At 34.5% G+C, this 9,436-nt stretch overlaps 1 pseudogene; it reads left to right on the top strand.

The window, feature by feature from the left end:
* LOC111738769 overlaps window positions 1-7,659 on the top strand; it is a 17,439-nt pseudogene extending 9,780 nt beyond the window's left edge.
* Window positions 7,660-9,436: the final 1,777 nt, after the last annotated feature.

Consider the following 9,436-nt stretch of genomic DNA (forward strand, 5'->3'; position numbering starts at 1 on the left):
AAGGATAATTTCAGCAGGTCTGAAATTAGTTGGCACTGGTTTGTCAAAGTCAGATAAACCAATCTGATTTCTGATAAAAAGGAGATTGTATTAATTACTAGTGTTGCTTTGTACCATGGATCTGAAGCAAGTTATACTCCAGCTCCACTGGCCTTCTTACCTGTCTCTTAAACTCACCAAGTTCAAACTCACCTCATACCTTAGCATTTCTGAGGTCTTTCTGGAAGTCTACTGAATTAGTTACACACACATCCCCCACCACTGTTTATACTATTGCCTTTTTCTTTTCTTATAGCACTTACTATATCTGAAGTTATATTATTTGTGTGTGTACTTATTTTCTATATTCCACACTAGAAATATAAACTCCCCATTTCCAAATATTAAAACATGCATAAACTCCCCCTTCTCTGCTTTAGTTACTCAGTCCTAGGTGTCTGTATGGGGGCAAGCGGTGACAGACCAAAGTAGCTCTATCGTGGCTGAGCTCTGTGTAGGTGGGAGGTTTGGACCAGTGGGAAAGGAAGTAAAGCTCAGTAAGATTATCTCCTAAATATTCCAGCAGTATAATCACAGTAAAAATAGAATAAAATAAAGAAAGCTAAGAATTGAGAGGAAAGAAAGAAAGGCGTGAAAGCAAGAAAAAAGATATTTCAGAAGGAAAGATCCTCCCATCTGACTTATGGCTCCTATTCCTATAATTTTGCGGCACCATATGTTGATCCACTTTGCCAGGAGTCAAGAAAGTGTTTATATCCTACACTTTAGTAGATCTGAGACTTTCCTCACCTAGCAAGACACAATGGGCTGCTTAGCCTAGGGAAATCCCTTCTTCCCCCACAGCCAACACTAGTAGGGACAAGTGGGAGCCACAGTGTCACAAGATAAACCAAGGAAACAAAAATAAAACTGTTAAATTTTTGTCATTGGAACCACAGCCCACAAAAGTAGACTAGGACCTGCATGCTAAAGTGAAAGAGAGTGACTGCCTATGACAATAAAAGATCTAAATAGGACTCAGAGTCTCCTATCATAACAAAGTGCCCAGTATGCAATTGAAAATCATCTATCATATCAACAAGGACAATTACAACTTGAATTAGAAAAGAAAATCAGCTGATGCAAATACAGAGATGAACCAGGTATTGGTATTATTTGACAAGAATTTTAAAGCAACCATCATAAACTATGCTCCAAGAATTAACTATAATATTTTCTTGAAACAATGAAAAAATAGAAATCTAAACAAAGAAAAAGTTAAGAGAGAGGAATGTAGAACAATGAAACAATAGATAGCCCAGAAATAGACCAACACGAGTATGCACAATTGTTTTTTTGCAAAAGTGTAAAATCAATTCAATGAAGAAAGGATAGCCTTTTCAACAAATGGTGCTGGAACAACTGAAACACCCATAAGCAAAAGCCAAACAAAATAAAAAACACAAAACAACAACAAATCCTTGACTTAAACATCACTCCTTATACAAAATTAATTTGAAGTTGATCATATACTTAAATGTAAGACATAAACTGTAAAGATTTTTGGAAGAGTAAGAGAAGAGAAAATAACCTTGTGGAGCTAGAGCTGGACAAAGAGTTCTTAAAATTGACACTAAATGTACAATCCATAAAAGAAAAATTGAAAAATTAAACCTTATCAAAATTAAAACTTTTATTTTCTATAAAGCCAGGTGAAGATAATAAAAAGATAAGCTACGAGTCAGGAGAAGATATTTTAAAAATTGATATCGGATAAAGGACTAGCATCTGGAACATAAATAAGAATTCTCAAAATTCAACATTAAAAAAAATCTAATTAGAAAATTAGAAAATGAGCAAATGAAATGAACAAACATATCACTAAAAAAGATGTACAATTGACAAGTGCTATAGACTGAATATATGTGTCCATTCCAAAATTTATATATTGAAACTTATTCCCCCAATGTGATGATATTTGGAGCTAGGGCCTTTGGGAAATTATTAGGTCATGTGGGTGGAGCTCTATGAATAGGATTAGTTCTCTGATAAAGAGAGACCCCAGATTACTTCCTGCCCCTTCCACCACATGAGGACATATTGAGAAAAAGACATCTGTTTATGAACAGGAAGTAGGCCCTCATCAGACACTGAACCATCTAGTGCCTTGATCTTGGAGTTCCTAGCTTCCAGACTGTGAAAAATGAATGTTTGTTGTTTAAGTGACCCAGTATACCATAGTTTTGTTATAGCAGCCTGAATAGACTAAGATAACAAATAAATATATGAAAAGATATTTTTCTACATTTGCTAAATTTAATTTGCATTCAGGAAAATACAAATTAAAACCACAATGTGATATCATTAGACATATGTCAGACTGGCTAAAATTTTAAAAAATAACAATAATAAATGCTTGTAAAAATACAAAAAACCAGATCACTTATACATTGTTGATGGAAATGTAAAATGATAGGTTCATTCTGAAAAACAATTTGGAAGTTTCATAAAAAAACTAAATATGCAATTACATATGACAAGGTAATAATACAATTGAGTACTTGTTCCAGATAAATAAAAACTTACATTTGTAAAAAATCTCTTATGCATATATATATATTCATAGAAGCTTTATTCATAATAGTAAAATTGAGAACAGGTCAGATGTTTTTCAGTGAGCAAACGGTTAAACATATTGTGGTACATCTATACCACTGAGCAATAAAATAGATAAATACAACAACTTGAATGAATCTCCAGGGAATTATGCTGAACAAAAAAATCCAATCATAAAGGTTTCATATTGTATGATTTCCTTTACATAACATTTTTGAAATAACAAAACTTTAGAAATGAAGAGATTGCTGGTAACCAAGGGGAAGGATGGTTATAAAAGAATAATATGAGGGATTCTTACAATAGAGTTATTCTTATCTTGTTTCTGGTGGTGTATACATGAACCTACATCTCATAAAACTGTGTTGAATTAAATATACAGAGAGACACTAATGAGTTTAAAAAAGAAAATTTGAAAAATCTAAACAGATTTGTGGATAATATCAATGTCAATACAATAGCCCCCGCTTATCCACAGGGATTAAGTTCCAAGACCTCTAGTGGATGTCTGAAACCACAGGAAGTACTGAACCCTATATATATTATGTTTTTTCCTATACATGTAGACCTATAATAAGATTTAATTTACAAATTAGTATAATAAGAGATTAACAACAGGAATAATAAAATAAAACAATTATGACAATATACTGTAACAAAAGCTATGTGAATGTAGTCTCTCCCTCTCAAAGTATCTTATTGTACTGTATTCTTGCTTCTTGTGATGATCTAAGCTGATAAAATGCCAAACCTATTCCTAAATCTGTATAACTGTCTCTAACTTTCAGTAAATGGTCCGGTGTCTCTCATTTCAGAGCACTCTTGCTGAAGTCTTTGTATAGGCTCAATGTTTTCTGGCACAACACATCGCTGTCAATCACATGTTTTCTGTCATGTCTTCTACCCACAAATTTAATACTCTTTCTATATTAACTAAGCACTTATCATGCACTATGGCTGTAACTTTGAAGTTTGAGATGCAACAGAAAACTAGCACAAATTTCTTTTTCTTTCACAATTTCACAGATAGCAGATTTATTCTTACCATAGATCTTAGCAACCTTAGCATACATTTTTTTTCTTTCCTTATTGAGAACTTTCACATTTTTAGTTAAAACACTCTATAGTTTCTCTTTGGAATATCCAAATTTCCAGCATCACTACTTTTGCACTTTGGGGCTGTTGCTAAGTAAAAGAAAGGTCTGTTGAACACAAGCATTGTGATACAACCATATTAGATCTGATAACCGAGAGATGATGTCTACAATGTGACTAACAGAGGAAGTGTCTACAGGGTGGAGATGCTGGACAAAGGGATGTTTCATGTCTGGGTTGGAAGGGAGCTGGTGGCTTGAAATTTCATCACACTATTCAGAATGCCATGCAATTTAAATTTAAAACTTACAAATGGTTTATTGCTGGAATTTTTTATTTAACCTTTTCAGACTGCTGTTGACCTCCTATAACTGAAACTGCAGAAAGTAAAACTGGATAAAAAGGAATTATCATATCTTGGTTGTGATATCGTATTAGTTTTGCAAGATGTTATCACTGGGAGAAAGAGTAAAACGTACTGGATGTCTCTGTATTATTTCTTCCAACTGCTTATGACTTTACATTTATCTCAATGAAAATTTCAAATAAAAAAAAAGAAAAATGAAATGTTTCCTCTGAAGGAATCCCCTTCTCACTTTAATGTGGAAGATGGGCCATAAATGTAAATGTCGATGATGAGGACAACTGAAGAGCAAGAGTACTGTTTCCCGTTTGTGTCATCTGACTTTCAGTAACCTTCAATCCAGAAGCCTGTGACTGACTAGGTTGTTCTCTGGTCTTTCATCTCCCTAATTGATTCCTTTTCTCAAGCTCTTGAGTGAGATCTTTTTTGTCTTTCTCTAAATTCAGGTGGTCCCTAAGGCTTCATCCTCAGTTTCTTCTCATCTACATTTTCTTGCTAAAATGTCTCCCATGACTTTAAATGTCACTGACTCCCTGATAAACATCTCCAGGCCTGCACATTCCCTGGAACTCCAGATCTAGCTGCCTTCTTGACATGATCATTTGCATATTTAATCTTCTTCATCCCATGATGGTCAAACTTCTCCATCAAATATGCTTCTCCCCAAATGTTCTTGTTTCAGGGAACTGCATCATTAATTTCAGTCTAAAAATATCAGTTTTGAATTACATTTCTCTCTCTTTTCCCTCTTTTATATTTATGTCATTTGCGTTTAAGCAGAAAATCTTATTTGCTCCACCATCAAAATATATTCTACACATGACCAATTTTCCTACCACCCTAGTCTAAACCATTTTTATTCCTGAATAGTCTAACCATAAAATAATCTTCTAACTGGTTTCTTTTCTTCTACTCTTGCTCTTCTAAAGCTTTTTCCCCTCATGGCAGTCAGAGTGATCCTTGTCTCTAAAATGTAAGGCAGATCAAGGCACTCCACCTATTTGAAACCCACTAATGGTAACCATCACACATGGAATAAAATTAGATTTTAAGCTGTGGCTTGCACAATTCTGCTTACATGATTACCAACCTTCAATGCATATATTATCATTCATGGAGCTGATGCCCAGGTAAGTGCTCATCAAGAGATGACTGGATAAAGAAGTGGTACAAATATACAATGGAATATTACTTGGCCACAGAAGAAGAATGAAATCTTACCATCCTTATTATGCTAAGTGAAATAAGCCAGACAGAGAAAGACAAATGCCATGTGACCTGACTTATATATGAAATCTAAAGAATAAAATAAATGAACAAACAAAACAGAAACATATCCATAGATAGGATAAACTGATGGTTGCCAAATAGGAGAGGATCGAGGGGCTGGGTGCAAATGGTGAAGGGATTAAGAAATACAAACCGATAGTTACAAAATAATCATGGGGGTGTAAAGTACAGCTAGGGAATACAGTCAATTATATTGTAATAACTATACAGTGCAAGGAGAGTACTACATTAATCGGGGGGAATGATTTCATAAATGACATAAAAGTCAAACTAGTATGCTGTTCATCTGAAACTAATATAAAACAATATTGAATGTTAACTGTAATTGAAAAAATATATAGCCAGGATATGACCCTAATTTTTCTTAAAACCCTAAAATTTTCCATTATAATCAAGATCATACAAACATTTCTTATTATGTTTGTCTTTACGATTTGTATGTTTTCTCTTTTAATCTTATGATTTCATTTTTTTAAATAAGTTGATTGATTCAATGATATTACTTAGAAGAGTCAAATTTATATAGTTTAGGAATATGGGTTGTAGATTTAGTCTGATTCCTATCTGTCATTTACTTCCTGTCTGACCTTGATGAAGTAACAATATCTCTGAGTCTCAATTCCATCATCAATAAAACAATAATTACCACATGAGGTTTCTGTAAGGATCAAATGTCATTGCATCTAGCACATAGTAACCCTTCAATAAATGTCAACTATAATTGTTATTATTTGCGGTTAACTCATAATTTGATGTGTCAGAATAAAAGATTATCCTACATGAACCTTAGTTTTAAGCTATTCTCTCAGCCAATAGCATTAAAAGAGAGAGATAAGACTAAAATTTAAAACAAACTTGTTTTGTACCACAAATAAAAATTAAACAAGCATTTTAATGTTTTCTAATTTATTTTCTTTTTGTAAAAGGTTAAATTACAAAATCATTTGTTCTCATAGATTTTGCTGTTACATGCATCATGACATTGATCTTTCTGGCACTTTCATCATTATTATTTCCTTTTTAACTTATAAATCTCTTATTACCTCATAAAAAAATTTTTATTTCAAAACAATGACTTTTTTCAACAAATGTTACTTCATCATTACTGAGCCAGTTTTCAAAATGTAAAAGAAACCCCATGATTAATCTTACTGCTTATGGAAAATTATTACTTTTGATGAGATTTAATGGTTAAACAAGTATCAGATTCTAACCTTCTATATATCAGAAAAGGAAACATTTTATGCCTCCTCCTCCAACCCCACAACCAGTCTCGATTTTCTTTTTTTTTTAATACATGTTTTTTTATTTTTCAATTACAGTTGACATACAATATTGCATTAGTTTTAGGTGTACGACACAGTGATTATACATTTATATAACTTACAAAGTGATCACCTTGATAAATCTAGTACCCATCTGACACAATACATAGTTATTGCAATACTATTGCCTATATTCCCCATGCTATACTCTACATACCCAAGACTATTTTGTAACTACCAATTTGTATTTATTAATCCCCTCCCCTCTTCATGCATCCCCTCACTCCTCTCATCTGGCAACCATCAAAATGTTCTCTGTACAGGCAGTGCCCTCGTGGTTCCCCAGATCTGTCTCTTGCTTCAATAGTGTTTGGACAAAACAGATCCACAGATGCCCCTTTTTCCAGTCTTCGACCACTCTCTAATCTCTTTCCCAGTTGCAACCTTCAGAACCTTCTCAGCTGTCCTTGGCCTTGACCAGCCAACACTGTTTTTGAGCTTAACTCCTTATTGCTGAACAACCAAGAGCTCTCAAATCTGTCAGAATTATTCCATTGAGGTGGAGGCCTCTGTCAACCTCCTGGTCAACCTACATCTGTTGGCCTCTTGCACCTACCTCTCTCTGGGCTTCTATTTTGACCATGATGATGTGGCTCTGGAAGGCATGGGCCACTTTTTCTGCAAGTTGGCTGAGGAAAAATGCGAGGTCACCGAGAGTCTTTTCAAGATGCAAAACCAGTGTGACGGCTGCCTCCTCTTCTAGAACTGCCGAAACCTTCCCAAGATAAGTGAGGTAAAACTCAAGATGTCATGGAAACTTTCATGATCATGGAGAAGAACTTGAACCAGGACATTTTGGATCTGCATGCTATGGGTTCTGCCTGTGCAGACCCCCATCTCTGTGACTTTCTGGAGAGTCACTTCCTAAATGAGGAGATGAAACTCATCAAGAAGATAGGTGACCATCTGACTAACCTCTGCAGGCAGACTGGTCCCCAAGCTGGGCTGGGTGAGTATCTCTTCAAAAGGCTCACCCTCAAGCATGACTAGGAGCCTTTAGAGCCCAGAGGTTTTTGAGGGACCCCTCTGCATCCCCTGGTGTTGGCCTTGTACCTGAGCCTCTCCCGGCAACCACTAGGCAGCCTTCTAACCACCATGGAGCCCTCTCCCATGCCTTGCACCAAAATAAAACAATAAAGATTTTTGCAGAAAAAAAAAAAAATTTCTCTGCATCTGTGAATCTATTTCTGTTTTGTTTGTCTATTTATCCAGTTCTCTAGATTCCACATATACGTGAAATAATATGATGTTTATCTATGGCTGATTTATTCCACTCAGCACAATACCCTCTAGGTCCATCTATGTCATTGCAAATGGCAACATTTCATTCTTTTTTTATGGCTGAGTAGTATTCCACTGTACATACATACTACCTCTTTATCCATTTATCCATTGATAGACACCCAGCTTGCCTCTATGTTTTGGCTATTGTAAATGATGCTGCAATGAACATATAAATGCACGTCTCTTTGAAGTAAGTGAAACCAAAAAAATAAACAAATAGGAGTTTATTTTTGAGTTTTTTTGGATAATACCCGGATGTGGAATTACTGGGTCCTTTTTTTTTTTTTTGTTATAGCCTTTGTTTTAAAGTCTATTCTAAGTATTGCTACCCCAGATTTTTTTGTCGTTGTTATCATTTTCATGAAATACCTTTTTCCATTCCTTCGCTTTTAGTTTGTGTGTCTTTTGATCTGAAGTGAGTTGCCTTTTGGCAGCATATATAAGGGTTTTGTTTTCTTATCCATTCAGCCTCCCAAAATCTTTGATTGGAATGCTTAATTCATTTACATTTGAAGTAATTGTTGGTAGATATGTAGTTATTGCCATTTTATTATTCATTTTTTATCTTTTTCTTTTCTTTTTCTTAAAATCTTTCTAACATTTCTTGCAATACTGGTTTGTTGGTGATAAACTCTTTTAGCTTTTTGTTGTCTGTGAAGCTCTTTATCTGTCCTTTGATTCTAAATAATAGCTTTGCTGGGTAGAATTATCTTGGTTGTAGGTCCTTGCTTTTCATCATTTTGAATATTTCATGTCAATCCCTTCTTGCCTGCAACATTTCTGTTGAGACATCAACTGACAGTCATATGCGTTTAGGCCTGTTTAGGTTCATCTTGTTTGAGACTCTCTGAGCTGGGCTTGTATATCTCTTTCCTTCATCAGGTTAGGAAAGTTTTCCATCATTATTTTTTCAAATAGGTTTTCATTTTTTTGCTCTCTCTTCTTCTGGTATTCCAATGATGTGAATATTGGTATGCTTGATGTTGTCCCAGAGGCTCCTTAAAATATCCTTATTTTTGGGGGAGGCGGAATTCTTTTTTTTCTTTTTTTTTGCTGTTTCAATTGGGTGTTTTCTGCTATCTGATCTTCCAAATTGCTGATCTGCTTCATCTAATTTACTGTTAATTCCTTCTAATGTATTCTTCATTTCAGCTATTGTATTCTTCATTTATGACTGTTTTTTTTTTTTATGCTTTCTATTTCTATTTGTATGTGTTCTATCTCTTTATTGAAGTTCTCACTGAGATCATTGAGCATCCTTAATACTAGTGTTTAAAATTCTGCATCTGGTAGATAACTTGTTTTATTTTGTTTAGTTCTTTTTCTGAAGCTTTATTCTTTTCTTTTATTTGGGACATGTTTCTTCATCTCACCTTTCTTGGCTGCCTGGCTGTGTTTGCTTCTATGTATTAGGTAGAGTTGCTGTGTCTCTCAGTCTTGGTAGAGTGTCCTTATTTAGTAGATGTCCTGTGAAATCCAGTGA

This window comes from Pteropus vampyrus, unplaced genomic scaffold (assembly GCF_000151845.1).
Source record: "Pteropus vampyrus isolate Shadow unplaced genomic scaffold, Pvam_2.0 Scaffold43, whole genome shotgun sequence".
In the NCBI taxonomy this organism is placed as follows: domain Eukaryota; kingdom Metazoa; phylum Chordata; class Mammalia; order Chiroptera; family Pteropodidae; genus Pteropus; species Pteropus vampyrus.